This window comes from Larimichthys crocea, chromosome VII (genome assembly GCF_000972845.2).
Source record: "Larimichthys crocea isolate SSNF chromosome VII, L_crocea_2.0, whole genome shotgun sequence".
NCBI lineage: Eukaryota > Metazoa > Chordata > Actinopteri > Sciaenidae > Larimichthys > Larimichthys crocea.
Genome location: NC_040017.1, coordinates 23,912,001 through 23,937,938, shown reverse-complemented (window position 1 = coordinate 23,937,938; position 25,938 = coordinate 23,912,001). Strand labels below are relative to the sequence as shown.

Below are 25,938 nucleotides of genomic sequence, written 5' to 3'. Positions count from 1 at the left end.
TGTTGTTTTTTTTTCACACACAGCCTGTTATTTATGAAATCTCAATGCCAGACCTCTATCTGCCGAAGCCAAATTACAGCAGTGCTGCGCATAATTCCTCTGCATTTAGAGAGAAGTTTGTTGTGTATACCTTATCATTAGATGGATGTTACTGCGTATACAATACACATAAATCGGTAGCGCAAAGTAGGAGTGAACAGATCAACTTTAAGAAGTAGAAAACATTTCTTTTTTCTGTCTTCATTTTCTCTTCCTGGCTCAGTATCTCTCGGTAGTCTCTCTGCCCAAGCAGTGGTAGAGTTGACATTTACCCCTCCTGTAGACAAAGCGCACTGGCAGAGTGAATGGGGAATGGAGGGAGTAGCCCGCAACTCCAGGGCACAGGCCAGATGGATTAACTTGAAAGGCATGGCATTGTAAACCAAATTCAAATTAATCCCTTTTTTGTGTCCCTTGATGGAACAATGGTTCTTTCCTGGGCCTCAGAAAGACATTGACGCTGAGGGGAGAGTCAGGCCTTCACCATATCCGACACTCTATTCACATCACTGCTCTCAATTACCTGCCACAGAAAAAAAATGGCACTTTCTCAACACTGGAAAAAAAAATGCCTCTCATAATTCAAGGCAGGACCCATGAACTGAATATATTTGAATATTAATTTATAAATCACATCTTATAGTAAATATGCACCTCTGGAAACTGGTTTCACTATCTTCCCTTTTTTCCCCCTCTGGTCTGACTTGCATTTTTAATGTCAGGATTTCCATATAAAATAGTTCTCAGACCATTTTTTTTGTCTGTTTCCCCTTTAACCCCGACGAGACGACACAGCCTAACAAATAAAACTGAACTCTAAAAAAACCCTGAACTCTCCTGAACCCCCACGTCACCGAAGGGTTTTGAGTTTTACCACTGTTCGACCAATATCCTTTTTTCAAATGCAATGTGGCCTCACCATCATTATTGTAAGAATGTCCCCGTCTGCCAGCTTTTCTCTGTTTTCGTTGTGTTTTCAGTGACCCATGTTGTTCCATATTCTATTTCCCTAAGACATTTTTATGGAAAAGTCTGTTGGTAAATCACTATTAAATTCCTTTTGGAACCACTTCTTAATTCTTCCTCCTCCCCCTTATTTGTGTGTCTTTGTGTGCGTGTAATACGCAGCAGAAGTAGGACAAGGGGTCCCACTGTTACAGCTTGTATTATTTGACGCAGCCATTCATTAATTATCTTCCCTGCACAGTCTTCCTTATCGCTCATTGTTTCCTTTTTTTTTGTTTCTTGCCTCGAGCACCTTGTTCCACGCTGTTCTAATCCCACCTCTTTGTTAAATTGTTTGTCTATCCAATATCCTTGGGAATCTGAAAGAATAGAAGGAGCTCAGCACATGGGGCTATGGATCTCACACGTGCACGCGGTGACATCGAGTAAAACTGGAGAAAGTGGGGGACTGAAAGTTTGCAAACCTTTAGTGAGATAAATGGTGATTGTCCTCGCCATGAGGAGGGACATATTGAGCAGAGAATAGATTGCTGGATGTCACTCTGTTTTTTGTTTTTTTATGCTTTCTTTCTGTCCCTGAGGATGTTTATTGCTGACTGGCTCCAAGGACAGATTTATGTTGTGCTTAAGTCGACCAGAAATGTTTGGATTTATCACCAAAGACTTTGGAGGAGCTTGCACACACATACACACATACACACATTCAGAGTGAAAGAAAGACACCTCCAGCTCCTGAATGTCACACATGCCTTAGCTCTGCTGCCCTACTCTGTTGATGGTGGACTAAATGATCCATAGCGGTGTATATGGACCGCACCTCCTCTCATTGGTCACAGCCACTTGCTTTTTATTGAATCTTCCAGGTTAGTCCACACAAATGTTGACTCGTATATTATCGTCATTGCCTATTAATGCAGAGTCGGTCGGAGTGATGACTTTTGTCCTCCTCCAGCCTTTTGTGAAAACATGTTTTGTTTCCATCCTCATGTATCAATCATCAGCTGATGCATCGCTCCACATTTTCTGACATTCTGTCCCAGAGGTGACCCCTCCGGCATGCACCACCGTAGCCTATGTGGCATTAGGCTAAACCTCAAATTGTTTACTCACCGAGCTATTAATAAAAAAACTTCACTGACAAGTACATCAGTGACAGACGGCAAGAATGCCTGACAGTCAGTTATAGTCAGCAGGGCACACGGGGTAGAATTATAGGCAGACTAAAAGTATGCTGAAATCTGTTTGTGGAACAGGGCGTGTGGGGGAAACGTTGATATTTGTGCCCCTGCTGAGCTCTGGGTGCTGTGATGAATGGTGTTGCATAGCGTTTTACTGCCCTGTGCATTCCTGTGTCTGGGCTGTTTACTGTTACCACACCTCGCTCCTCTGTGTGTAGTGGTAACCAGCGGGGTAACACATGGCTCTCTCTGTGCCAAGAACATTGCCCCAGCGTAGTTATTCTGACCCTGTTTCAAACCTAACTGCCTGGAGTGGTCACATACCAGCGGCATAGCTTCATGGCATAAAGCTCAAGAGATCTGAAGTGGGGGAAATAAAGCGGTGTTGCAGCTGTAGGAGGGAATCAATGGGCATAATTGTGGGCATGACAGAGGGGATTTAATGTACAGTGGCATTTTAAACCATTAGCTACTGTCTCTTGTCTTGTTACCCAAACTGTCCATGTTGCACAGCTGTATGTTTCTTTTGCTCTCTGTCAGATGGATTCCACGGCTCGTTAAGGCGGGATTTAGTGTCCGCAAATCCACATTAGCCGCAGAAAGGACGGTGACCTCTCTAACTGTAATTAGACAGGGAGTCTGCTCCGGCACAGTCCCTTGAAGACCAGCCATCATAATGTGTGGACATTAGTTGATCGGTTGGGGACAGGTGGGCATGTCATCATGACCTTCAGTTTGCCTCTGCATGTGTGCGAGTGACGTGGGTCTCAGGCTCTCATAGAGGGTCTCTTGTCTTGTTAGTGAAATGATCTGATGGTTCTAATATTAAGTGAAGGACATTAGCTGGTGTGACCACTCCTCTGGCTTTTTTGAAGGACAGCAACTCCAGCCTGGATATTTTCACCTGCTAAATAAGCCGAGTGTTTTAACTCGCTGTTGTGGAGAATGCTAACAACCGTGATGGGACACATTTTTTGCCAGTTTGAGAGACACATCCCCAGCCAGTTTAGTAGCTCGGCGCCATCCTGGCATGTCCCCAGTTAACATTTGTGGGAAGAAAGAGGAAATTCAGCGTTCTGTGACAACTGTGAAATCATCTGAGATGGAGGTAAAGTGGAGGATTAGGCTGGGATCGGGCCAGAGGAGGTGCATAGTGACTCAGGAAAGAGAGGTGGAGGAGGAACAGTTCCCAGCAAAATGCACTGAATAGATTTTAGAGCCTCTGTAATTGTCTTTCTCTTTGTCTGCTGTCCTGGAAAACCACCCACTCCTCCTCCTCGCCTTTTCTTCATCCCTCCCACTGAAGTTCTTTCAGCCTTGTAGAGCTTTTTGCTGAAATCCTATAGATGATCACCAATAATACAATACTTAACGTGCTCTTGTTGCAATGCAGACATTTAATTCTAAAACCTCTCTTGTGCAGTTTCACTTTAATTTGTTGTTTTCTTTGTCATCCCCCCGCTGTCACATTGAACTATTTCTGGCCTCTTTTTTTTATTGTGTTTTTCGGAGGTGTTTATCTCCCTGCTGGCCTTTTCGCAGATACCACAATAGGAACAGCAATGTGTTGTGACACACAGCACACTTTCTTCTCCTCTCTCACCTGTCTGTTCCTATTTTTTCACAATGTCCCTTTTACCCAGGTTGTTTGCTTCAGAATGTATTCCAGCTTCCTTTCTGTGACAAACAGAACGTGGGTTTCTTTGCAGCTATTAGCCCACCAATGCAGTTTATGTCCTTTCACTCTCTCCTCACCTTCTTTCTCCTTTTCTCCAACCCTCTGTCCATCATCTGTCTAGACTCTCTTTTAGGTTTTCCTCCTCTTCTTCTTCTTATGTAGGGTTTCTTGATTCCTGTTGGCATCTAGCAGCGGTGCCGTTTCTTCCTTTTCCTTCCAGCCGGACTCCACTGGATGACTGGAGCCCTTGTTGAGGTGTTGTTGTGGTTGTTGGCCAAAGCTGTTTCTCAAGGGGCTCCTTCAGCTTGTCTCTCCTGCCTGAGTGTCCCTGGCCCCTGGCCCCCAACTCCCACCACCCCCTTGCCTCACAAAGCTGCTGTCAGTTCACAGGCCACATGTGTCAGGCCTCGAGCCCTTATTTAAGACCCAGGTCCTGCCTAGGCGTCACTGTTCCAGCAACAGTGAGGGCACCATGAAAGAGAGGGTGTAGGCAGCTATTCAGCAGCCCGGAAAGACACAGAGGAAGGCTGGGCAAGAAAAAGTGATGGAAATAAAGCAAAAGCACTCTCACTGGAACAATTGCTCTCAGCCCAGCTGACACGGTGAACTGAAAAAAAAAAGTACTCTGTGTGTGAAGAGGTAGAGTGACTATTCAACCACACAGAGTGCCCCGAGTTCATAAGGCTTTATAAAAAAGTGTGAATATGGTAGTTTGGCTGGAGGGGACAGTGGAGCCCAGCCAGGCCCATGCACAACAGCCTCTCTGTTAGGCTTTCTCTCTCTCTCAACAGTGCAGGAGCCTAGACACATTAACAAATACAAGCCTCCAATAAAACACCACCGCTGGACAATGTTCCTCCAGCCCCGCGAGTGGTCTGATAGGCTGTATACGAGGCCCAGAAAAGCCGTGCCATTCATTCCATTTTAGCGTATTCTGGGGTCTGTTTCTCTTTATTAGGCTTTGGTTAAATAGTGATGACTCATTCTATATCTGCGAGTGCCAGTGATTTGATTTCTTTCTTTATTTTTGAACAAATACTGAATTCAGCCATCAGGCCTTGGCTTTGTGCAATAATGTTTATTAGTTTCCTGCTGCTAACATTGTTCCTGTGGCCATTTGTCTCTGCGGCAGCTCTGGAGACACTCAGCAGTTTGTGGATGTTTTAAGGTGACGTTGTCTTTAAATAGTACGGTGACTAACCAGGTAGGGACGACTGAGCCTGTCAACAGCTCCTTAAAGTCTCTGTGTTGGGGGTCACAGGAGACAGAAGCTCTAATTGACAATCAGTGATGAGTGTCTAAACAGACTGTTATTACGGGGCTCCCAGGGCCTTGATCAGCCGGTGTGGAGAGACGGACAGACGGAGGGGGCAGGGGGAGGAGAAAAGGACGGTCAAGACATAAACACAATTGTCCTTTAGTTTTATGGGAAGACTGACACTTAATCCTTAAGACTGATGTTGCTTCACACGGCAAAAAGAGGAAAAAGAAAGATCGTGGTCCAAATGCTAAAGGTTATGGTTACGTCTGATCTTTGGATGAAACTTTTGGATGGCGAATGTTGACTGGATTCCCTCGCTCTTCTCTGCTTCAGGGGAGAAGTGTAGTGTGGGTGGTGGGCAGGATAATGATGGTTTTTCCACAGCTGCAAAGCAGAGAAAGAAGGCAAGGACATGTTTGTTGCAGAAGCACAACCAGCAGCAGTTTGTGGACAGAAAAGGGGGGACAGGGCGAATTAACATTTTTGCCAAGACCCAATTTGCCTAATCGTTAAAGTTTCCTCACTGTGGTCAGGAGGCAATATTGGGCATGAAAGGTTTGAATTAAAATGTCCAACATGAGAGCTGGTAGATGTTTGCGGATAATACCTATAATGTCAGGCATTTCCGGTGGCATATTAGTGTTTTTTTGTGATTTCACATTTCATTACTTCCCAAACCTATGAAAATAAATCACAAGCTTCATGAGGTTTGAGCGTCCACACAAAAACCTCCATGGTAGATGCTTATGGTGGATCTTTTTTTTTTTTTTTTGCTGGCAGGTATTTCCACACAAAGCCTCCCTTGTTGCTTTCTATTATCCTCTTTTAATTAATGTATCTCCCAGGGCACATAGTGTGGAGTAATTAAGGGCTAATTGCACCCAAGGTCACTGGATTTATTAATTTATCTGTTCATTTATTTTGTAATCAGCCTTTTGTAAAGCAATTGTATCTTGTGTCCTGTTGGCATTTGTCGTCCTCTCCTTACCTCCTCTGCTGCAGAACATTACCTCACCTCGGCCTCGTAAGCTGAGTGGAGGTGGCGATGGCCGTGAGGAGGAAGCCAGTGACACATAAAAGTGTTGCTACTTGCCATGATGGCCTGAGGGCTCCTGTGCTCCTTGTGGACCTGTGTAAAAGGGTTGGCTGCCTCAGAACATGCAGTCTCAAGAGGTAGTTTGGCTGTGCTGATGGCATGTTTGGTGTAAATAGTGGTGTGCTCCCAGCGCTGGCTGGGGTCACTGCCTAACGGAGCCACTAACATATTCCTGCTTTGTTCAACAGATTGTCGCTTTCTCTTCATATTAATCTTTTCTAGGTGAACAGATTTGTTTTGCCTCCTGGTTTCTTTTAATCAAGCAGCTCTTTTGTCTGTGCCAGATGAGAAGAGGATCCCTCTGATCCCCCCTGTTCCCTGTGCCGAGCACTTCATTGTAGCTCGCCTCATGTTCAGATTTTTAGTGCTTTATTAGTGCATCCTAACACAAATGCACCCAAGCATCCTTGCACACACAGGTACACACTCAAACGCACAATCTCATCCATAAAGGAATGGCCAAACAGACAACCCACATGCCCTTGCACGTCGTCTGCCGGTGGGGTTTCTGTTCAGCATGTGTGCAGTAGCCCACCTTGCCTCTGTCATGTTTTCCGTATTAAAGTGCTGGCTTGGTGGGCTCCTGCTGGTGGCAGGGTAGGGGCCGTGTCCCAGGGCTGTGCATGTGGGCCTAATCCCCTCATTAACTCAGCCAGTGCTGGGCGCAGATGGCAGGTTGGCACTGAAACAGGGTGCACACCCCCCATCTTTCTACCGCTGTCAGACCCCGAGATCCCTCTGACTAGTATATGCTCATTACTGTTAATGGATTGCTGTTGGTCTGTATTGACTGCACCCGTGTGTGTTGTGAGTGCACACGAGGGGTGCGCGGTTGTGTATGTGTACATGTTTTCTCTTCCTATTGTTTCATCAAGGGTGTTGACTCTGTTCAGCTCAGTTGTCTATTTAATGAAGACTGATGAAAGATGTGATCTGTACAGAGCCGTTGCTTCAGCTGTCACTTACAAACATTTTTCTCAAACCCATCTGTACAGTAAATAATGCAGCAGCCTGTTCTTTCTCCATGATATGATTGGAAAAATGGAACATTATGAAACATGACATGACGCTTCCTTATGTAGGCTGAAGTGTGGGCGGTTACACACATATACACATGGTTACTTCACTCCTCGCACTCTGTTTTCTCGATGATAGATTATTGAAAACTGCTACTGTCCACTCTCTGAGGTACTTACAGTCCCCCTGATAATCAGAGGTCCTAAAAGACATTTACAAGCCTCTCAGCAAAAACTCACTCTGTGAGCTCATGAAATAACAAACTTTAAAAAAAAAAAATAAAAGGTTCCTGTAAATTTTCCGACAGACGGGCTCGGGGAAAATCTGAGCAAACTGACAATCTTGGCGCAGCACTTGAGGTGCAAGGAGCTATTGCACTGACGAAAACCAGAAGCCCTCCCCTCCATTGAGAACGTGCATTTGTCGGTGCTGTGCTACGGGGTATGTGGGCTGGCACTGGAGTTAAATATAGCATGTGTTTACAAAACGTCCAGTAGCACTTCTTCATTTGCTTATTTCCATCAGTGCACTGACAGAATTTATTTCACTAATTCCATTATACTGTAATAATAACCCGGAGGGGTGCTGACCAAGACTGAATATTATCTTCTATTACGGTATACGAGAGTGGAACAGATATATAGCGCTGGACTTGGGCCAATCATGGACAGATGAAAGACTGGTGGTGTGTTTGACTCTTGGAGCATGTATGTGTGTGTGTGTGTGTGAGTGTGTTTGTGTGTGTGGAGGTCATTCTGGGCTTCCTGTTGACAGCTGCAGGCTGTGGGCAGATTTACTCCATGGCAGATGCTGCTGAGGGACACAACTCCTGTCTTAAGTTTATGTTGTACCATTTGGCTGCATCTATTTATGGACCAGGACTATACATTGTGAGTAGGTAGACTAAGCAAAGCTGTTTTCAGTAATAAAAATGTCTTGACGATGTATCTGTGCGTCTGTTTGGCTGTGTGTGTGTGTGTGTGTGTGTGTGTGTGTTTGGATGATAGTTGTTAGCTTGGTTGGACACCCTCATTACCCGGCATGCACAGGAAGGCATGGTTGATTTCCCTCTACAATAGGGCACGTTGGGTCTTGAAAAAATCCACAATAGACTCACTGTGACATCCTGATGCCTCCTTTCATCTTCTCCTTCCTCCGGTCCATCCCTCCTTCCAGGCCGATGTTCTGCTCAATGTCTTTACAATGTGATGTCACATGTAATTTGTATCCCTGCCTGAGATTTTGTGAAAGAGGATAAATCTGGATATTCTCAGTGGGTGAGTGAACACTGCCACAGCTCTGAAACTGGTCAAGTATGTCAAAGACCGGTACCAAATCATCGTCCCATGGGATGGGAGGAATGGTCTGGCTTTCCTCATATAAATATCAAAGTCCATTCATGTTGGAGGGCCATCATACAAATGTAGGGGACCTTTAGATAGATTTGACAAGCAGTAAAAGTAGTCATTATCTGTCCTGTGCCTCCATCATCTCAGCTTTTTCTTCGCTTGGACTGAAGAAACACTCGCTGCTTTCAGTCCTTCAGTAAGCCAGCTGAGTGACTTATGGATATGTGCTGTATGTGTTGGCAGTCTGAAACCAGGGGCCCAAATCCAAACAGAGCACATGACCTTAACCAAAAAGTCAAACATAGGTTTGTCACCAGAGGACCAAATGTGGAAATACTGTAGGTCCATCTGGTTAGCAATAAAAAATGCACGCCTCGAGCAATCCCTCTGACTGAATGAAAAGGCAGATCATTGAAAGCGTTTAAATTGATAAAAGCTAGGTATTTTGTAAAGCATTGAAATGCTTTCCTTTACTTTCCTCTGCTCTCCCAAGACACATACAGAGCCTGCCAAAGAACCGAGCAGGTTAGGCCTTGCTTTGAGCAACGAACACGGATTCAGTTTCATTGCTCAAACATTTACCATTTTGTTTGCTATGTATCAGCCTGCAGTTTGACAAAGGCGGCCATTGTACCGGAGGGACATTTTTTGGCTTTTCTTTTCCTTCTCAAGGCTTCAGTGCTGCATACTGGAAGGGGGCTACATGACAGATAAGTTTCACTTTATGCCCACAACAATCATGGCTCTATTGTTCGTACGAGACGGTTTTGTTTGCAAGCCCTTGTCAGGGGAAAAAAAGATGAAAAAGAGAAATAAGTTGATTGCATGTTACTCTAAACCGACAAGACACATGCCAGTGTTTGCCACGTTTTCCTCTGCTACTGTCTAGGTTTGATTTTAATTTCTTGGCTTGTTCAACATTTCCTTTCTTTCTTTCTTTCTTTTTTTTTGTAGACTTCAGGTTATGCTAGCCAATTCACACATTGGTGGCTTCAAATAGCAGTGAGTGAAAACTGGAAAATTGAAACATATATTCCCAGAAATATTGCCAGGAAAATGTCAGTGAACTGCAGATAGCATGCTTATGTTTAACAGCCCAGCCGGTCTGCTGTGGTTACATGTATCATATCTGGTGAATGTAGCTCTTTTTGGAAGTGCTCGAGGCTGCTGTTTAAAAAACAGTTTGTGTTTCTTATATTAGTCACTTCCCTTAAGCAGAGAGTGTTCACACATGGGTTTTTACTTTGATAAACAGGCTAGATTTACTGGGTCTTATTTGGAACGGGGGACTTTTAACACAATAAAATTCTCTTACTTAAACTCACACAATATATTTTATGTTTATGTAGCAGCAGTTGGTGCTCCGATAAACATCTAATGTGAATTATTTTGTATTTAACATACAGCATAAACATGCATATATTACCCAGCGCTCCCTGAAGATCATTAGAGTTTCATTTTATGGATGTGTAAATTACATAATCTGGTAATTGGCTTAATAATCGTTTGAATCATCCAATTATAATCAACATAATCTTAACCTAATTACCTATTATACTGTACATGAAGCCTGCAGCATATCATTTGACCTCTTTTGGTCGCTTTCTGTTTTGGATATCCATTTTTAAGTGCTGGTATGTTTGTTGTACTGTAGTTCCAACTAGAGAGACACGGACAGGTTAAATGAGAGCCAGACTGTTTTCCGTGAGCCCTGTGGGGTTAGTCGTGTTGACGAACAATATCCTGGCCCCCTTGGTCCACGGCTCTTAAGTGCCCCTCAGCTACATGACCTCTTTTTTTTTTTTTTTCTTTCTCGGCATCGCTCTGTCATCACACTACTTATGCCGGTCCCCCACTATGACAGCTGTCCTTTCATCATACATGGCCCTTTCAGATAGATGAAGCTTGAAAAACAGTGACATGGTCTTGTTGACATGAGTCAGAATGAATGATTTTTGAGATCTAGGTTGTATTGGGCAGATTCATGGCCCCTCTATGTTTTATCAAATAAAAGCTCTTTCAGCCCAAGTCAGACCATCTATGGATGGGCAATCATAAACAGGATATGAGGTCATCTTCTTTATGAATCAGGCTAAGTGGAAAGTACCGCAGCGTCAACTCTTCAGCACTTCTGCCCTCTCTTTATCTCTCATTGGGTCCTTATCAGGCTAGAGTGGCTCCAATATTGACCTTGTGGGAGAGGCTTTAGGCCTTGCCCTCAACACAGAGCTCACGGTGATTGTTGGCCATTGTTTGTCATTCTTTACTGATCTGAAGGAATCGATTAGGCCATTTGCTGACTTTGTTGGCAGAGGTTAAGTGTCCTAATGCCGGCTTGACTAATGCATTCTCTCTTGATGACTGCGGTAACAGAGATGCCCTTTGAACACATGACTAACAAGTGGAATTGCAATTCAGGATTTGTCTGACATGGGTGGTACCGCTGCGTGATATATTTTGCCTCCAGCTTGTCTTAAGTTGGAGAAAGAGCTCTTCTTTGTCTTGTCTGTTTTCCCGAGTTGTCTCTGAAGAGGTGACGGTGCATTTGTCAGGGGATGCTATCTTTTACTGTCATCCCTCAGGAGTTTTATCATAATCAGGACTTTATATTTTCCACACACTGACAAGTGAGATACAGAAGGATTAGGAGCATACTGAGACAACTTGACAAGAAATGCTGATGTGTGGAAACAAAAGAAACTAGAGAAAGCCTGTCTATTCAGTGAAATGAGTAAATCCCTCTTAGGAGAATACTGTATATGGATTTGTTTGAAGAAGTACCTCATGGCTCTTTCAGCCTGTAAAGAAAGAACCTTCTCATAATAATAAGGTTGGACGAGCTGTTTGCCTCAAAACTAAGAGAAGTTGTCTGCCCAGTAGGTGTATGATTGGATTTTTTGTCTTCCCGATTCTATCTCCAGATTTCTCTTTTTTTTTGAGTGTTTCTGTGATTGGAGTGCTGTGGACCATTCCTTTATGGGAAGGGAGAAAAGGGAAATTTGGACTGGCTCACACCAAAGAAACGATACACTTGGCCGGCTTATTGATTTCCCCCCTCTTCCCTATGCTCGCTATCCATCCATCCCTCTTTCCCTCTGCTGATGAGCCCGCTCCCCACAGACCCGCCGCCAGCCACAGCCAGTCAGGATTCTCTCCGTCCATCTCTAGCCCTGCTAGGCAGAAGATTTCTCCCGAGGCCAAGGGGGAACAAGGCATATTCTGTTACAGCCAGCGCAGGAGAAAGAAAAACGTACTGTTACTAGATATGAGTGAAATCAAATCTGTTTGACTTGCCCGGCAGCTATGACCATTTTCCACGCAGGCAAAGAGCGTCAGGATTGAGTGAATGGAATGCAGTTACTCACCGAGCATCTGACAGATTTGTAGCACTGTCAGTATTTAAAGTAGATTTGATAAAGAATTATTTTATTTCCACGGGGAGCAGGTTAGGAAATGAGGACATACCACGCAGAGGTGTTCAATATAGATCTCATTTCATGCCAAGTGTTCTTGGTTTTTTTTTTTCTCTTCGCTCTTGTTGTACCTTCATATCTGCAGGAATGATACAGCCTGGGTCAGCTGACAGTCAAATTGGGCAGTGAGCGGCTGAGTGTTTTCCACCCCTTTCCTCATACTCTTGAGTGTCCTGTATCTTACCAAATGTGTGCAATAAATGCAGAGCAGACAGAGGGGAGAGAGCGGGCTCACTGTAAAGCTGCTCTCAGATGTCTAAACTAACATTCAGCTTGCACTTCAAAGGCCTGTGGGCGTTGACACACTGCCCTCCTTTGTGTTAGCGTGTATCTGAGTAAATTGAAATTGAGGAGCGAAAGACAGGGCAGAGAAAACAATGGGGCTATAAACAAACCTCGAGTCAGGCTCCATAACAGCTGGTGGTGTCTTGTGAGACTACAGTGTTTGCTCCAGCAGTGTGACAGATGTACTGTAAGCCCCTTTACTGCTTTTATTGTCTGCGTGTTTTGTGTGTGCCTCTGTGTGTGTGTATGTGTGTGTGTGTGTGTGTGTGGTTGAACGAGTATAGTAAGGAGGAAGAAAAGGGGAACATTCCTGAGGACAGATCAAGCTATTATGTGCACTTCACTGACCATCTTAGGCTGTATCAAATTTTAAAAAAGTGATGTCTCTCTCTCTGTTTCTTTCTCCGTGACTGTCACTTTCCTTGTCTTCCTCACTTTAACAGCCGGTACGATGCAGTCCAACAAAGAAGTTTAGATGATGAAAGTGTAAGGGCACAATTAGAGCTCCTTTCGCTCATTGGTTCGGGTTTGATAGAGCCCCGTCCAGGCAGTCTTCCTTTTTTTGTTTTTTTTTTCTTTTCTTTCCTCCACCCACCAACATGATGCTGGGTAGCTGGCAGCCCCACTAATTGGATGGTACTGTACGTGCGTGGGGCTCAGTGTCCCTCCATAGCCCTTCATCTGGGCAGATGCTGCGGATATGGTGGATGTTAATGTGAGATGCCACAAGCTTCATCATCTGGTATCAGTCACTCTGTAATTGGAACAGCCCTGGTGGTTCGTTGTAGCCTTCCCAGGCCCTGTTATAACCCCACCCACGCTCTAATGGTGGATGGGGCTCTCCATTCCCAACCATGTGTGGAGGAAGATTCTTGGAGGAGAAGAAGGGAGGGAGCCAGAGGAGGAGGAGGAGGAGGAGTGTGATCTCTTGCTTCCTGTCCTGGTCTTGATGGTACCCGTCTGGTTGCCAGGCTGTTCGCTCGCCCCTCCGTTGCCTCCACCCCCAATCCACCGATGCTACCCACCCCCCTCCCTTTTTTCTACCACTAAAATGATGGATTGATCTCACCCAGCGGAAATGACTTGTAACGCCCACATTTTTTGGTTACACATAGATGGGGTTGCTGGGGTTCATGAAAGGTATTTGTTGTCTGTTGTGTGTTTTGAAACTGCGACAAAAAATAGTTTTTCCCCCGCTAAAAAATGCATCAAACCAAAACCCAAAATTTGTATTTTCATAGATGTGTTTTTGCATTTGCTTGTGGGCACATGTTTGTGCACACATGTGCATAATACCACGTGTGTGCGGGTGCATTTCTGTATGTGTGTGTGTGTGTGCCTGTGCTCTTTATAAAAGGCAGCTTGTGGAGCTAATTAAAAGGCCTTGTGTAGGACAGAACCATTCATCTTAGTGATGGGCCCAAGCTGTCACTTAACCCACAGTCCTGTGGGGGAATGAACTGCAGTTGCAGGAGTTGAGGACATAACACTCTCTTTCTCTTTCCTGCCATCTCAAACATCTGTACGCTAACATTAAATATAAATTGAATTCATTGTTTTATGTTAAAATATTCAAATGAGCGGTATCATCTTTCTGTTGCCACTTGTCCACGATGAAAAGAAACCTCCTCCTCCTCCTCCTCCTGTCAACCTTCCCCCACTAAAGGTGACAAGAACAGTTACTGTTCAGATGTGCTGCCTTTGACGTGGGGATTAAGATATGCAGAACTCTCCCTGTAGATGTTCTCTGCTCAGCAGGGTTTTTTGGATCACAGGGCAATTTTATTAGCGGTGATGGAACTGACAAAAAATGCCAGCAATGGAATTTGCAATTGAAGCCTTTTTAGTATGCATCTAAGGCCTGCGTGTTCTTTGGCCCCCCTCGCCTAACCCCCTTGCCCCCTTGCTCAATGGGTGAACCCATAGCTGCCTGTCCCCTTGCCCTCTCATTACCACTGCAGGCCCAGGGGTGCTGCCAGGGCACTGAGAGGTGAAGCAGCTGGGTCGGGGCACAATGCTCTCTCTGCTTGCAATGTCATCAGGTATATGGTTAATAACACACACATCACATTTTCATGGATGAGGAAACTGTGTGCCGTCTGTTATTGATTATGGATGATGGAAATTGATTGAGCGCCTCTGCCCTGCATAACATTATCAGTGTGCGCAGAGGGTAGCCGAACAGCGTGCACTCCTATTTCGAGATGAATACACACAGGACACACACATTTATCAGTCCATCAGTGGCAGTGGCAGTCGATTCCCATGGGGGCAGTGACAAAGACACAAATAGTTGCTGAGTTAGTTTTTTTCAGAGCTCTGTATTTACCAGGACTACTCGGTTGAAAAGTCGAGAAAACCATGATATGTTTGCGGAGGTGACGGGTGAGCGGTAAGTGGGAATACACGCATGACCTGTCATTTCACACTGTGAAATATCCTTCAACACATGTGTTGGGAGACAGGTTGAAATGTTTGGTGATTTAAAGTCACTCTGGCATTTTGACTGATAGACCTCTCGATGCGTCACAGGGTCATCCCAGGTCTGCCCCTTGCCCTGCAAAGCCCTCCCACCAAGCAGCAGTACTAGTTTTTCTCCTGTTGTTGCCCTATTCAAGATCAAATTACACTAATTACATCCTCTGAAAGGTTTTGGAACATCGAGTGCTGTCTAAATCCTCTAAATCTACTTTGAACAATAGGGTACAGACCGTACCTGCCATCTGCATCAATGGCTTGGAGTAAGAAGGGCTATTTTTCAACTGGGCTCAGCATAGTTATTGTCAAATGAGGTCTTTCCAACTTGAGAACAACACAGAGTAAGAGCAATGTCAGCGCCTCTCTTTTCTTTCTCCTCTTTTTGTTCTTGGAATAGGAACAATTCCCTAACCATCACCCTGGTCTGTTTCTGGCCTTTTGTTGGTGTTCTGAGTGTGTTTGTGTGCATGTGCTGGGAATTTGTATGCTTGACGGTGTGTTGCAACACCTGCAGTGCACATAAAAGCAACACGTGTGTATATGTGTGTGTGTGTGTTTTTTTTTTGTTTGTAGGGGAAAGAGGTCGATCCCTGAGGGGGTCTGCTGCACTGAGACACATAGGGAGCAAGGGGTCACTGGAAAGGGAGGGGAGTTAGGAACCCTCACCTCCACATGAACCTTAAACTAGTGAGAGACAAGCGAACAGGGAGATAGGGGGGTCGAGACTTGAGCTTGAACATACGTCTGCAGGGCCTTAGACAAATGATAGGGATTTCCTCTGCCTTACTGACCACGTCTGACTGTCTAAGCTCTTATCTTTTATCTGTCTGTCTGGTGTTTCGAGTACCATCCAACCATCCTGCTTCATACCCACAGTTTAAAAGTATAATAAACAGAGAAAGAGAACCAAAGTCAAGGAGAGCAGAGGGAATATTGGCAGTAATACCGCTTGTCAAAGATAGTCCTTTTTATAGCTTTCGCTCTCGATCTTTAGGAGAGATTCCTGGTAAACGTTGGAAAGAACATTTTCACAGTCAAAATATGTTCCAGGAAATAAGGAAAAAGCTTTTTTTTTTGTTTTTTTTTGTGCCGCACACATTTACTGTTCCAGCTCTGTTAACGAGCAGGTGGAAAGCCATTAAATCTAAAAGTTTGCAGTTTGCTGTCAATTTAAAGCTGTTCTTACTAAAAATGAAAAAATCATATGAACCTGTTCAAATATGGGAGCGCTGTTAGATTGCTCACGGTGTGAACTGTGTGTGTGTGTGTGTGTGTGAGAGCTGGAACTATTAATGGAGTGAAGCAGCATGAATCTCTCCACAGGGTAGGCCTAATGTCGACAATGCAGAGAGACAGATATGGCCTTCAGTTGTGCGTTAGTGTGTGTGTGCGCTGCTGGGTGATGGATGGACAGAGCCAGGGTTAAAGCGGGGTCACCCTGTTTGTTTTGTTGTGTTTAGGTGGAGATGGGCCGAGCAGGGCCTCCGAGCTTTACTCTGTGTTAATAAGGTCTGTTTGCCACACTTCATCACCATACCTCAAAGTCTGATGGGATGTGTGTGCAACCTCTCCCCCTACTTCAATCTCTCTCTCTCTCATGCACCCTCCTCCCAGACACACACACACATACACATCTACACACACTCCCAGATAAAACGGGCAGTGTTGAAAGATACTTAATCACTATCTTCAGGTAAGTGTGAATGATTGTACTTCCTTATAACTAATTGCTCCCCCTTGGTTGCAGTTAGCTGCATATCAGCAGTGTTCTCTGGCACTTGACAGACTCTTCATCTATCACCAAAAGATCCTTGAGTTTTCCTGCCCCCCTGTAGTCGTGCTATTATTCCTGACTGTAATGTCTTACCTTTAGCAAAGTCACTAAGTCTCCCAGGGACAGGAAAAACACACTGATGGCCGACCCCACTGATGAAAGTAAATACAGGCTCATGGACTCTGAGGAATAGACTAACCTTTTATCTCTGGGCATCATCTATTTCATCACTAAACTATATTTACCGATGTGTATATAGCGGTCGCCAGAGTCGCCTTAGTGACCTCAACTATCTTTACTATAGCAGACTACGGGGATGAGTTATCCATAATGGGTTATAATTCACGCTGGCTACAGTAGATGACCTGCTGTGGTTTCCCTCACATAAGTTACGGTGGCAGGATTGGCTACCAGAGCGTAGCTGGGATTGTGAACCCATCAACATGAGGATAAGGTAGCGTCTCTGGCTTGCTTTACCAAGGTTGATCTCGTCAGTCTTCCACAGGAATGCAGACGAGTTTACCTCCGTGCGCATGCCAATTTCATTTTTGTTTCCACTACACCGCCTCCTTCGTTCTCTACGCATTTCTTAACAGCTGCTCTTGAGGTTTGCTTAACTTCCAGCTACAAAAGCTGGTCAGTGGCCAATAGTCACAGACTGTTGTCAGGTCCCAGGTGTGAATATGAAGCATTGCATTGCAAAAACAGCATGTGTGCCCAGTGAACCTTCCTCTGATAAACAAAGCCTCTTGCTAAATGATTCTAAAAATGATTCTAAGACATTAAATGAAAGACTCAAGTGCTGTTCTCTCTCCATCACTTGTATGAGGATGCTTCCGCTGCAGTCCCGCTGTGCGTGGATGTCAACTGCTGCTGTAATGAAACTAGATGTAATAGCCAAAGCCATCACCTGGAACAAGGAAGGATCATTGGGCTGTATCCTCACTTTCACGCCAGACTGTCCCCAAATAAACTCTGTATATGCTAGCAGTGGTCTCCTGCAAACCCTGTCACATTTATCTTGTCATCCTGACTCGGCTTATCTTGGTTTCGGCATGTCAGCCATGGAAAATTATCATATAAAGGGATTCCACGTCAAAGTTTGTGAGCTGTTAGTAGAGCTATGTGGCACGACACGTGTATCAGTGCTGTATTTGACTATTTCTGCGTATGTGTTGCGTGAACATGTTTGGTCTGTCTGGTACACACGTTTGTTATCTGTTTGATTTCTTTAAAATGAGATTCTAACAACTTGACTCACACAAGATCAATCTCCGTGGCATTGCTTTTCCACAGCTTGAATTTACCTTTCCATCGGATGAATGGGTATACGCACCGTTAATTTGTCTATGTCAATTTTGTGCGCAAAGGCACCTGTTATCAGCACAATCCCACAGCCAAGTGGGAGTCAGACAGCTGGATTAATCCTCTCCTTATAACAAATCACCTCCCTCTTAACCTTTCCGAAAAGCTGGGAGGAGAGGGTGAGGGATGAGACGGGCAGAGATGATCACATAAGATGATGGTGTTGCTGTTAATGAGCCCTGCTATCATCAAAAATAATGACTTTCACAGAAAGAAACTTTTATTTATGTCTTCCTGCACAGCTACCATACCCCCGTACCCAACGGATCCATTTGCTCGGAAGTGTCTGAACTCCTCTTCAGGGGCAAAGTGTCTTCTGTGTATCCAAGGCTGAGGTGCTGTGATAAACTATATTCTGAGAGAGATCGTTTTCGGAAGGATAAAAGCATTCCCATCATGCATTTCCCTCAGGATGTAAAGCAGCCCTCCTGCCTGCAGAGATCTGGGAGATTCCAGAAGATCTTAAAATCTCGGCGAACGTGAGGGAGGGCAATGAAAATACAACATCGGGAGAGGCGTCCATAACTAGCATAAATGTTTTCTCATCAAAGTGAATATTTCCTCTAGTCCCCGCTCTTTTCATCTTTTATGTATTTTCTCTGACAAAACATCTCTTTGAGGCCTCATTCTATGACAGATACGTTAGTGATAATTAGGTTTACAATAAAACAGCGCCAGACATTTGAGGATCGTTTGAACGTTTCTTTTCAAGGGAAACTTTGGCTAACTTTTCCTCTTGATATAAAAAGTCAGAAAAGCAATACACAACTGCAGAACTGTCTGTGAGTTCTTCCTTCCTCCTCTCTCTCCATTTAACTCACTTGTCTTTCCACATGTTCCAACGCACCCACTCATTTTGGAGCTCTGCTCTGTCATTACCTGGGACAGAGGTGGGTTCATGGTGCGTTTTGCACTCTGTAGTTTCCCTTCCTTCCTCTTCTGTTTGTCTCGCATGCAAATAACCGTCATGCTGGAGGAGCACTGCTTCAGGTTATATGCTCCCTGCTCTTTGTTAGCATTCTGTTTTCTCTCCGCTGCTCCTTCAGTGAGGCGAGCAGACACAGCTGGGATTGGATGGTATTTACACTCATCTGTGTGCTGTTCACCATGAGCGGTTTGCATTACATGAAGCCAGTGCTCTGCAGACTGGAAGGGCATTCTCTCTCACTCCCTTAAATATGGTCCACATATGATAAAGAGTGCTTATCCTGCTTACTGATCAGTCAGATTTAATTACTGTGTGATTAATGGCTGGTCGATTTAATTGCAAGTCGGATCAAGTGTACCGTTTTTGTGGTTTGCTCTCAAACTAGGCTTGAAGAGTCAGCGTTGTTCAAAGTTTGACATGTCCTTGTCTAAAGGTTAGAGTTCACGTCTTAAAATAGGCAGGTCAGTGCAGGGTGTTTGTTTCCACACTTCGACGCTAAAGCTCCTCTTAAATAGCTGCTTCTAAACAGTGCTCGCCTTTGAAGCTAGGTCAATATGCATGTGTGTTAAACATATGCACGAGCTGGATGAGCTTTTTTCTATTTTAAAATTTCTCCCAAGGATGAAAGCAAGGTCAGTGGCGTTGCATTCGAGCATAAACAGCCATTTGAATGTTGTGCAGTGTTTAGACAGGTGTTAGAAGGGAGTTAAGTGCATCTAAGTAGTGTTTACCCACATATTCCAGTGAACCCACCATATTCTGTGGGCTATATTCCCTTGGTAAATCATCAACAGCGTCTTTCCTATGGTAGTCTTCCCCACAGTTTATCATGCTAATTGCGGCGTATCCACGGTGGCGTTAGGCGAGTTTGCATAATGTCTGTGCCGACACACACGTGGCAGTGTGCCTACATGTGTTTGTGTACAAGATTTAGGACTTTGCTTCCATAAATTCCCATGAGTAACGTCTTTGTCTTTTCACCACCACGTTTCAATGAAACACATCTGATTTATGTTACCTTTTTCGCATTGCTCTCTAAAACTTTAAGTGGGATAGAGAGAATTGTCTGAGTACACAGAAAGTAAGTCAGGCTGAGAGTGGAGGGGATAGCAATGTGCTGGCCTAGAAGTGAGAGCTTTGGTAGACATAATCTCTTTTATGCCTTTAATTTGGGAGGATTAGTAACCTACATTCTCTCCTCTCATCTCTTCGAAGCCAGCCTTTTATGGATGGACACTGCTCCCTTCATTGCTGTTTGCCAAACAACCATTCTGGTTGTTCTTTTGCACTCACCAGAAGCTTAAAATGCTTGTAACTCAGAGTATTTGAGGTTTGGATTGGACTTTGGAAATTTGGTAAATGTCTGCACAAGCAAATATGCACAAGCCTGATCTGATTTAACTCTTTTAAAACACAAATAACATGAAAACACACTAGAACAAAACGCATTTGTTCCATATATTATATTTGAAACCGCAGAACCATGTTAGCCTTTGTGTGTTTGTATGTCCTTGCTTATGGATGCAGCTCCTGGAGTGTGATTGCTGAGAGGAACGGTTCATCCTTCATTTCATCTTGTCAGTCAGATGAGTGGCGATGGGGGGGCTTTCTTCTGTTCAGCATTTATGGTGTGTAAGTATTCATGGTGATTATGTAACACACACACTCGTACCCACACACCCAAGACCACTGCAGCATGATAAATTCCTCTCACCTACTGTTGTCCTCCATTGATCTGGCAAACAGAGGGCTTTATTGATTGCGGTCACCCGCAGATTACAATCAGAAAGATGCACAGTCCGAGGTCTTCTTTAAGCCCGAGGACACAAAAGACAGATGCTGCGCTGTAAAATTCCTGCATCTTAATCTGTCCAGATGCCACCCTCCAATCTTCGCTCTCAGTCAGTGTACTGTGCTAATACATCTTGTTTATCTGTCTCAAGTTTTTATAGACACTATAAAAACTTTGAGTGTCTGGGAAGGGACTGGAATTATTAGACCTATTTGGTTCTACATGAATAATAGTTTTTGATGATGAATGTTTCTGAGTGCAGCTTCGTAATTGCTGACAGAGAAGTAGCTATTTTGCCACAGCGAAGAAATAGACTGATTTATTTAAAGCAGAGTTCATAATGTGCTTTCAGACTTTGTGTTCATTTTTATTGATGCCTTCTTTTGATATCCACATCAGCACATTGAATAAACTGCTGCTACTTTGATGATTTACCCTGGATCCATCTGCGCGCCTGCAATAATTAAAGTCTTTATTTTAAAGGGCTCATAATGTGCCGTTTGTATTACCACATTCTCTATATTGTATGGAAATGTACCTCATACTATGTTATGGGTAAAATGTCACTCATGTGGTTTTTCAGAGCCACAGCTTAGAATTAAAGATAGGTTAGACTGAAGCAGAAGGCCAGCGGATAGAGTGGGTGGACAGATGGAGAAAAAAGCACAGTTGATGAGTCCGCACATCACAGGAAGTCTTCCCAAAAGTATTCACACGGTTTGACCACATGCACATTTTCTCAACACTCATTTCTCACCATCTCTAAACATTCTTTTCATGCATTATACGGAAAGACGGACACTATTTCTGCTCATCCTCTGCTTGACTTCTATTCAGCACAATTATGCACATACCGTGGAAATAGCTATGCAAGGAGAAGGAGTGGGTCTGGGGGGCTAAAAGACTGATGACCATATCCTTTTTCCATTTAATTCTAATTCCTGCTCTGATGTGAGGTAAATTGTATTGCTTCGCACATCAGCAAGCAGCCCTCTGCCACCCCACTCTTAGTCGGCACAGTGGCTCGCCTCGGCTTGTTAAAGACTGACCACTGATGAAACGCCAAGGGCCTTTCCAGGTCAGAGCAGAGTGCCCTCTTGACCTTTGTCTGCTTAACTCCAAATTATGATGTATTAAGGCACAAAGAACTACTAATGGCTTTGCATGTATTAAACATCTGTGCTGCTCCCTGATCAAAGGGCCATTTACAACAGGACCCTAAATATGCTCACAGGAAGTAGTGGTGAGTAAAAAAGGTCAGGAGTCAAGGCAGGCGTGTGAAATGGACCTGTGGCTAATTATTGGCTTGCGAGAGCCTTTGTACTGGGAGCCAGCTGTAGGACAAGAGGACTAAAGTCTTTAATATCCTGTTTGCAGAACCTAAAAGTTTCTCCGTATCAGAGAGGAGCATTCCTGCAGGACAGAAATGGAGGCTGCTGCTTTGATGATGATTGGGCATGTCCGCCAGTCTTGAAAACAGATGATAATCTGCAATGCATGTGCCTAGAGAGAGAATGCCACACTCTTGATTGCGGTAAAGACAGTTTTTCCCAGTACCGTTGTGTACGATAGTAGAACGGCGGGTCAGACTTGAGGACAGCGTTGCTCTTCTTTCAAAGCAAGTGAGCATTGTCTCAGTTTAGAGTTGTGGCTTCATTCCTGTGGTGTCAGAAATTATACAGTTGGTCTGAAACGACAAAATCCGCTGTTTGGACTTGACTTGGCCACAGGGTGCAGTGCCGTTTAGCTCAAAACCCCTCAATTTGCTTAGACTTAAATGAGACATTGAGAAGTCACCAGACATTCCTGAAGTGAGTGAGCAATCCCTCTGTATTGTCAGGGCATAGAAATGATAGAAGAAAGTAATCAAATTATTGGGAAATGGTGAAATAAGGCCACAGGTTTACAAGTTACCACAAATATTGATAGTGTTACTGGAACATGAGGCTTTCCTAGAACTGCTGGGACTTCAATCATGCTTAAGGGTGAATGACTAAGTTAGTCGAGTAAATACTTAGTCCAATTTCTCATGTCTATGCCTGTGCACTATAAATGAATAATCCTCTGTACTTATCTTTACCTTTAATCTTGAGAATCCAGCACAAACTTTTTTAACTAAATCTCCAACTGTTAAATAAACAAGAAATCAAATTACCTTATATCGGAAGACATTCAAGGAGTTGAAATACTGTTAACCTGAGCAATTATGTGTTCTGAAAGTCAATAAGGCATTGACCCACTTAATTAGAAAGTGAGAATGGATGGTTCTTAATTGTTCCATTTGTCTCCGCTCTCTAGATGTGCTGGAATACTCGTTAAAACAGCATCTTTCCACTTGACAGGGGATGACATAACCCGAGAAAGACAGCATAGAATTGTTTTAGTAAAAAAGCAGACTTTGTTTGCCTCCTTATTTACCCCCCTGGATTCAATCCCCGGTCTCTTTGACAAGTTTCTTTAAGAGGGAGCATAATTATAGTCAACCTCTCTGTAAATTATAGTAAACCTCACGAACACTGGCAGCGGCACAGAGAGCTTTTGCAGAGGTAGATACATGACATTATTTATTAAGTAATAACCCTATTAAGTGTTATTCAGTCAGGATTTGGCTGGCTGCAGTTCCTCTAAGGTTATAATCATCCTTTTTTTCTTGAGCTGCCTGTCAACTGATCGACTTTACTGGATGGTAATTATATTCCACCATAGAGTATGTTCTTTTGTGGCAACCCACACACTGATGTTGTGAATTTTTGCCAGGAAATTAAAAAACAGGTGAAATATACGAATTTACCCAGATTCACTCATGCAAAAATAGGGATGTTTTTGTCATGAACCCATCATATTCAGTTATATATATCATTATAAACTCAGGCAACACTGAGGTGATACACAAAAAGCAACACTACTCCTTCACACACACAAAAAAAACATCCTTTCTTTTCCTTCGCCTCTCGAGAAAGTATTAGAGAAATATATTTATCCGTCTTTCACCCTCTTTTTGACCTTTTTTCAGTTTCTCTTTTTTCATATGTCTCAATAGGGTATGTTTCTGTCTGCTTGCCTGTCTGTCTCTCTCTGTGGGGGTGTATACTACGACTGGTGGTCTGTGGAAGAGGTCTCTCCCCTTTTCCTCTAATTGGCCAGCTCCCTTTTCTCCTTGCCTGCAAGATAATTGGACATGCAACCCCAACCCTCGCATCCCAATCATTTGCTGTCTCCAGCCCCCTCTGCATTCCATACACTTCTCATCCCGGTGTGAGACTCTCTATGGACCCGTCTTTGACCACTGGATCAAAGGGAATATACAATCCTGCACTGTCCAAACACACCACACAGCTCAGGCTTCACTCCACTTGCTCACAGTACCAAATATATCAGTATGAGATGGATTTTTATGTTCAGTATATTGCATCCAACATTTCCCTCCACTACCTGAACCCCTGGAGACAAAGAGCAGCATCTTCTCCTGCAGCACATAGAGAACAGGGTAATTCATTTTGGGGTAGCCCTGCTGGAATTATTCATAAGGGGTTCAATATCAAAATATTCTGCTCTGCTCTGGCCCTTAATAATTCATGCTTAGCATCCATCTTCATTGGTATAGGGAGCAGGGGAGTCATCCGTCACTATAGTGAGCCTTGGATTAACTAGTACCCAGCACTAGTGTTGGTTGTCGGGGTTTACAGGGGTAGGGCAGGAGGGAGGGAACAAAAGAAGGAGGTGTGTGGCTTTGTCACACTGACGAGTGGGCCCCCCCATCTCTGGGAAGGAGGCAGCTAGAAGGAGGCAGAAGGCTGAGCTGTTGACCTTTGGGAAAGGACCATTGGCTTCGGATTGAGTGATGGTGTCAGCCGCTAGTGTAAAACACCTCTATTAGGAATGCCTGGCATGCTTGGGCGCTTCTAATTATGAAGAATGCAAAACAACAGTCAGGAGAGACAGGAGAGGTCGCCTCGCAGTCAGACGAATGCCAGGCTTACTCACCAGCTACTGCTATGTAGGACCCACCACTGTGTGACTACTTGTCTTACCTAACACACACACACACATAATCTGACACATTCCGACCCTAAACTTTGTATTACAGTCATTTTCTCCCTCATTATAGTATATGCCTACCACCGGCTGCCATTCAGTTTTTGTTCCGTTACTAACAGTACTTGTTTTCTTCGGTGTAGTGTACCCGTATACTCTTTGCACAACGGGTATGTTGCATTTCAGCCCACTGAGTGGGAGTTCAAACAGTTCCTGGAGTCCATCTAAGAACAAAAAAAAAAAGTCAAGAACCTAAATCCGGAGAAAAATAACTCAACATTTGGGCTTTACTTGGAAACAGCCAGCGATATAAGCCATCTGTGTGCAATTTGACTTGACTGTGTTGTCATCCCGCTTCCCCGTAAGGCATCCCTGTGAGGGAAAAGCCTTGTAACATTATCAGCAGATATGCATAGCTACCGGGCAGTCGGCGATGAAGGGAGGAATGGACAGGCGGAAGGATGGAGAGATGGAGAGCAGAGGGAGTCCCCAGAGGTTTTCACACTGAGAGACGGAGGTCAACAGCAGAACACAAATAGGCTTTCTTTTTTTTCCAGGAGCTGTGAGGGAGTCAGACAACGGTCTTTTCTCCCCCCCTCGACATCCACCTCCTTGCCTGATCAGTCACTGAGAACTGAGAGCTCATTATAACACCACAGAGACGCACAGTAGAGGTGCTAAGACCAAAGGCAGGGGCTGGACGGGGGAATTGAACATTGAAATATCATCATTAGCTTTCAGCTGGCTGCTGGTATATTTTTTATATTTGTGCAGTGAAACTCTTGGGCTGATATTTCCACCATTCCCTATCTCTCAGTGAATAAAAATCCAGATACAGTTGTATATTTTGAAAGATGATTAAGTGTTGTAAAACCTCTTAGTATTCATCCGTACTTCAGCAATAAAACATATTTCCCCTGTGCGTATTCAGAATAACCCAACTGGCAGATTTGTCATCTCATACAGTTTTACTGTCACCAGCGCCCATAAAACATCTCTATTTATTTAGTGGCAGCCAAGCGTTGCTGTTTCTCTCAAAGGAATGTCCTTGTGCCCGCCCCAGTAACCTTGAGCTTAATGGAGGAGGTCAATCTGAAGCGAAGGGGGGAGTTTTTTAAAGGGGGAATACAGAATAGAATGAGGGAATAAAAGAGTCAGGGTTGCTAATGATAGCAGGAAGGGCGACACTGTGAGCCAGGTGATTATTCATTATCAGGAAATTCA

The 25,938-nt window shown here is 44.1% G+C and overlaps 1 protein-coding gene across 9 annotated transcripts in view; it reads left to right on the top strand.

The window, feature by feature from the left end:
* Positions 1 to 25,938, top strand: part of robo1 (roundabout, axon guidance receptor, homolog 1 (Drosophila)) — a 306,786-nt gene that overhangs the window by 217,008 nt on the left and 63,840 nt on the right. The window lies entirely within an intron of this gene.